Source organism: Cupressus sempervirens, chromosome 1 (assembly GCF_028749045.1).
Source record: "Cupressus sempervirens isolate cs-2001-9-10 chromosome 1, ASM2874904v1, whole genome shotgun sequence".
Classification (NCBI taxonomy): Eukaryota; Viridiplantae; Streptophyta; class Pinopsida; order Cupressales; family Cupressaceae; genus Cupressus; species Cupressus sempervirens.
Genome location: NC_143118.1, coordinates 794,334,520 through 794,340,612, shown reverse-complemented (window position 1 = coordinate 794,340,612; position 6,093 = coordinate 794,334,520).

The following is a 6,093-nucleotide window of genomic DNA, read 5'->3' as shown; positions in this document are numbered from 1 at the left end:
ATTATATACCTTTTGAGTCAAACTCATTGACCCATGTTTCATGAGTAGTGATTGACATGAATCCATCTCTCATGAGAATAAACAGAACACTTAGCATTCATCAGATCTAGGTGATGTTCATTACTTTGCATGTGCATTTAGTAATTTCAAGAGTCTATCATAATGCTTCTAAAGTTTCTCAAATGCTCCTAAATAAATTAGCATCATCAAATAAAAATTAAATATTACATCTACAACCTTCTACTTCCATCTTTGAATTTCTCAGTAATGCTTCTAAAGTTACTCAAATACTCCTACATAAATTAGCATCACCAAATAGGTATTACATCCACTATCTTCTAACTCCATCTTTGAATTTCTAAGTTTTCTATGTCTAAATATTTTAGGCTGTTCATTTCTTACTGATAGTGGCCACTCTTTAGAAGACTCTCAAGTTATTCTACAAGAAATAATACAACAATAATAGAAAAACTCTTTTAACATGTTTTGCCCATATTTAATTATTGACAGAGATTTAACATAGAATTTTTTGGGCATAGTCTTTTGTGATGATTTTTGGACCAATGTGGAGCTTAAACAAAGCAAATTTGAAGAACTAATACCACATTAACAGATATGCAAAATAAATACAATCCAAAACCTATCAGCTATACACTTGCACCCTGTTCTAGTGCAAGTGCTAGTATTAGTATTTAGGAATGTGTTTTGATGTTGTGTCTATGTTCGCAAAAAGTTTCATGAAGATATATGAAAGTTATCAAAGATTTATTGAAGATTGATCTTAGAGCAGGTTACATGAAACAAAGTATTGGTATTTAAGTTTATATCTTTTTGACAAGGTTAAAGCTTGTTTAATAGGCTTCAATTTTGATTAAAGACATGTTTGTGGATGCTTGAGATGGCAGAATTTGGTGATCATTCTGTGAAGACTTGTGAAGGATATCATGCAGGTTCTTCCCTGGAAGCTGACTTTTGTTAATATCCTTTTGGGAAGTGTAAAGTATAATGTAACATGTAATATAATGTATTATTATGACCCTCTATTATTTTTTGTACATTAGGAAAGCCTCAAGGTCGACTCAATTAATCATTTTAGGACTTGGTATAAAGGAAAGATGCTTTCCTTGGTTGTAAGTGTCTTATTATGTAATTGTAAATGTATGCGAGCTTTCGATGCAAATTTGATAAGATCAGAGCAGTGACGGATGCTGATGACATGTTGAAGACTTCAAAGGAATTGTATTGGCAAGATAAGTTGTTGTATTAGTTAGTTCACCCTTGGACATGTTATCCTAAGAATTGTTAAATATTGAAGACAATTCGTAAGCAATTTGGATAGTGGGTTCAGTTGACTTCCTAGGAACTCCTAATAGGGTTGGAATCTCCTAGCAAGAATTCAAAGTCTCCTAACATGGGCTATATCTAATGATAGTATTCATTTGACTCCTAACAGGATCCCATCCTTTTGCAAGGAATATATATAATAGTACATTATCTTGTGGGCATCATTTACACTAGGGTTTTCCCTCTGATCAAGGGTTTCCCTAGTTAACATGTCTTGTGTCACCATCCATGATCACTATCTTGTGGTAATTGCATCTATTGGTTAAATATTTTGGATTTGACAAAGCTTATAAAAGTGGTTTAAGCACACAACTGATTCACCCCTCCCCAATGTGTTAGTGGAGTTTACTTTCTAATAAACTCCACACATAATAAGACCAATCAATAGCTATGCTACCACAAACAAAAAAACAACAACAACAATGTGATGAATTTACATTAATTAATGGATATTTTTGAATTTTTAAGGATAGTTAACTCTAATGTTGACTTATTCTTAGATTTTTGTAATTTTTAAGAAATAGTTCAACTACAAGATTAATTTGTTTTCCAATACAAATACATAAGTTTTGAGCCTCTCAAGTGAGAGATCCCATTACCTATTAAAAATAAAATAAATTTCAATAATTTTAAAAATTAATTAAAGTTTTAAGTTTATATTTTATTTATAATTATTAATTTTATAATGAAATATATATACACATAAGAAACATATGTATATGCATTATATATATTAGAAATATGTGTGTGTATATATATAACTTCTAAATATTCTATTCTTCATCACATTGTTAGTTCCTATCGACAGACAGGAAACTAACACATTCATTCAGTCTGAATTTTTGATTTGACTTTTTCAACAGACCAATCAGCGTACTGTATTAAATTTTATTGTAGAGAAAACAATATAGTTAAATATATACATTTATTTTTAAATATCAAAAATATAATTTATCTAAATTTTCATTGGATAGAGCAAGAAGAAAAACAATTTTTGTTCAAGAAAAATACACTTAAAAATAGGAGATTTAATACCAGCAAGTCTAGAAGCTTCTTGTTCCAAGTCTGGAAGCTTCTTGTTCAAATTCCAGAAGATTCTTGTTGCCTTTAGATTTCATACATGCAACATTTTCATTTCAACATGATGAGAACACACTTAATAACATGAGCGCTTGAGCATCACATCAACATATGCAGTTTCTTTGGGTTTCAGTAGAACGAATGTTTGAGCATCAATTTGGATTTTCAAACTATTATGTCAATTCTAGGTTTAGATCGAGCATCCTTCACAGGTATTTCATAGTGGTTACTTCATTATTTCTGGGATTGAAAGATAAGAGATGATTGTTAGGTAAGTATTTCATCATTTGTTGTTTATTATATTTTGGTTTATCATTGTACAAATTGTCGTTCAATGTTCTATAGTTGTTTCTAATTAGAATGAAATCGACATGCTTATGTATTTTTTTAAATTATAGATTTTTTTGGTTTCAAGTTTTTGAGCTCTTATGGTTTGATTTGTGTTGTTTCATTGCTGCCATGAAAAAAACCGTAGGGTTTAAGTTATGTTGTTTCCCTGTTGCCATGAAAAATAACCATATGCCAATATGTTTAGCTTCTTCTCAATGCCTTAGGGGTTATTGTGCAACTTTTAAAATTCCACCTACCCAAAATAAGCCACAAATTTATGGCCTAGAACATGCAAGAAAACTTTAGAAACCTAAAATAAATTCTATAACCCAAACTTATACCGAATCCGTTACCAAAAAAAATGACAAATATTAGAACCGAAATTTATTTTTGGCTCCATGGCCGTATACATTATTACATACACATACAGTTCATGTATTTCATACAACAACATCATTTTTATTCAAAATCCCTAATAGCCTCTAGAAATCCTTAGAAAAAAATTTGATGCTAATTCCTTTAATTCCAAACTTCACAAATAAGTGCTAATGATCATCTAGATGCTTGCGACATATGCAAGGAAGGCAATAGTTAAAAGATTAAGGTACTAAAACCACAGTATGTTGACATAACAATGCACTAGTTCACAAAATACCATTGTGGTTGATATTAATGAGAGCAGATTAAAGAGTTACAAATTGTATGAAGCCTCTTTCTTAAAAAAATAAATGTTGTTCTCATCATTTTACAAAAACTCGTGGAAAGGGTCTTGCATTAATAATTTGAAGAACCAAACAAAAAGACTTACAATGATAGCACTTGCATCTACACAAGTAATAAGCTACACAAAAAAGAAAGGTTAAAAAGTTGAACATCACTGCTACAATTCATACTAGAGAAGCACCTTCTACTTCTAAATCCAGAGAGAATAAGTGTATATGGAGTTTCTTGAGAAAAGGGCACAAAGAAAAGCCAATGGCCTCAATAGCCACACTAATTATGGTCCCAAGCCATTACATCATTAGACATAGAATTAGTAAATTGCACATTGCCTACTTAGCCAATAGCTAATGTTCAGATAGCCAAAGGTTATTCATCAACTCCTTTTGGATTGGAACCTCTAATTTGTTAAACTCTCTCATCATCACAATGGCTTTCCTCCATGCAAATAAAAGGAAAAACAAACTTAAAAATAAAACCGAACTCCATATAATTTCTACATAATTGTAAATCCCACATTGCAATTTGCATGTTTTGCCTTGTGGCAAATGTCAAATGCACAAACATATATAATGCCCATTTTTCTCTTGGCATTACACTACATAAATTTGTAATATGAATTACAACTCCTATATCCCAAAGAAAAAAAGACTAAATAAATACAAATCTGATTTGTGGGTGGAAGTTTTATCATTAACCAACTTATACTATACAAATAAAATGAAACTTGAGGATAACGACATATGATAATAATAATAAAAGCATTCCAATGTCAATAACTTTTATGATGTTCATATTAAATGGGAGACAACTCTATAGGATTATGGCCTTAGAATATATTTCCTATGCTACGAATCACTTTTGACATTTGTGGATAGTTAAACTTACCATTTACCATAAATACACTGTATGAAATACCAAAAGTAAATGTTCCAAATTTACATCTCTCTTAGATTGAATGTGGAAATTAAAGATATCTTTTGACAAGTGACAATTCATTAAATAGATTATTGTTGCATCATATCTTGACCATTCATTGAAAGCTTTAATTTGGGCTTCTATTAGATGTATTAATGATTGTAACTAAATCCATTCTCTCAACTTAAGACACTTAATTGAGCACAAGGGACGTGTCACATTCATGATGATGCTGGAATTCAGGAAACGTGCTTAGTCAATTGGTTTATTATAAAATGTGTCTAGATTTTGTATTTTGAAGACCAATGACGTAACTTTTCTTAGAGTTAGCAAAACATGGCTTTCTTTAGGCTTATCACCCCTTATTATATTTATAGATTTTTTTTAATTTTCTCAAAATTATTATTCACACGTCATTTTAATTCAAATAAAAAAAGTATTAGAAAATAATAATCTATCAAATCTCTCTATCTAAGATCAAGATTCAACATTCTATTTTTGCTGTCTTTGGATTCATGTAAGCATTAATAATGTGAGAAGTTCATCTTGACACATTAGATAAAAAATGCTTTCTTGCTAGAACTTTTCTAACATAAAATTCAAGATGGAGGAATAAACATTTTAATTTGAAGGAATGCTAAATGTATTAGAACAACATTCTTTATATCCTTTGATCTTTTAGAGGTTGAATCATCTTTAAACCATATTAGAATTAATTGTAATTGTACATAGAACTTAAGAACTAAAAATAGTGGAGAAACATAAACAATTACATTTTTCATTATTGTTTGTAGCTGAATGCTAGTAGATAATTTATGGCTCTTACCAAGTGCAAAATTACTTCTTTGTGTTATTAGAATTTTAACATCAATGCCTTTACAAAAAAAGTTACAAGTTCTAAATTGGAAAACTCAAAAGTGTATAAGAATTTTAGAACAAAATGTAATTCTTTAACTTCAAGAGTTTTGAGACTGGAAAGCCCTCAAGAAATGTTGTTCAATTTCACTAAAAAAATCACGCATACATTACAAGGCAACACATATTTTGCATTATTGGTTTTTCCATGAGAAGTCTTGAGATAATAAATAAAATTTCTACAATATTAGTTTGAATGCAAATATAAAGTTGTCATAAATGTCTTGTAATTTGTTATGAACAAATGGATCATTGAGATCTTATGCAAGGTTAAAAAATACCAACCAAAACCCTAACAAAAGCATAAGCATGTTATAACTAAATTCTACATATAGACAAGATATCCACAATTTAAATTGTTTATTCTCTGTGTTTTGGAGTCTGCAATACAATAAATTTTATTTTATTTTTAGCATGTTTGCAATGTAAGAAATTAGAAACCAATTGTTTATCCTAAAAGAAAGAATTATATGATTAAAAAACGAGAGAAATTAAAAATTACAAAACAAAAATAATTTTTTTACTAATATTTAACATCAAATAATTCTTTATTAAAAAAAAAAACAATTAATTATCATCTTTATACACTATTTTTATTTATAAAAAATATTAAATCAACAACTTGACACCTAAAAATGATATAAGATATTTTAAATTTTAAATACATAATCAATAAACATAATTGTACTTACAATAACTACCATTTTAAAAATCTTTGTAATATTATTTAGTTTTTAGTTTTTAAAATTCTTTGTTACATTATTTAGTTTTTATTACTTTTAATTA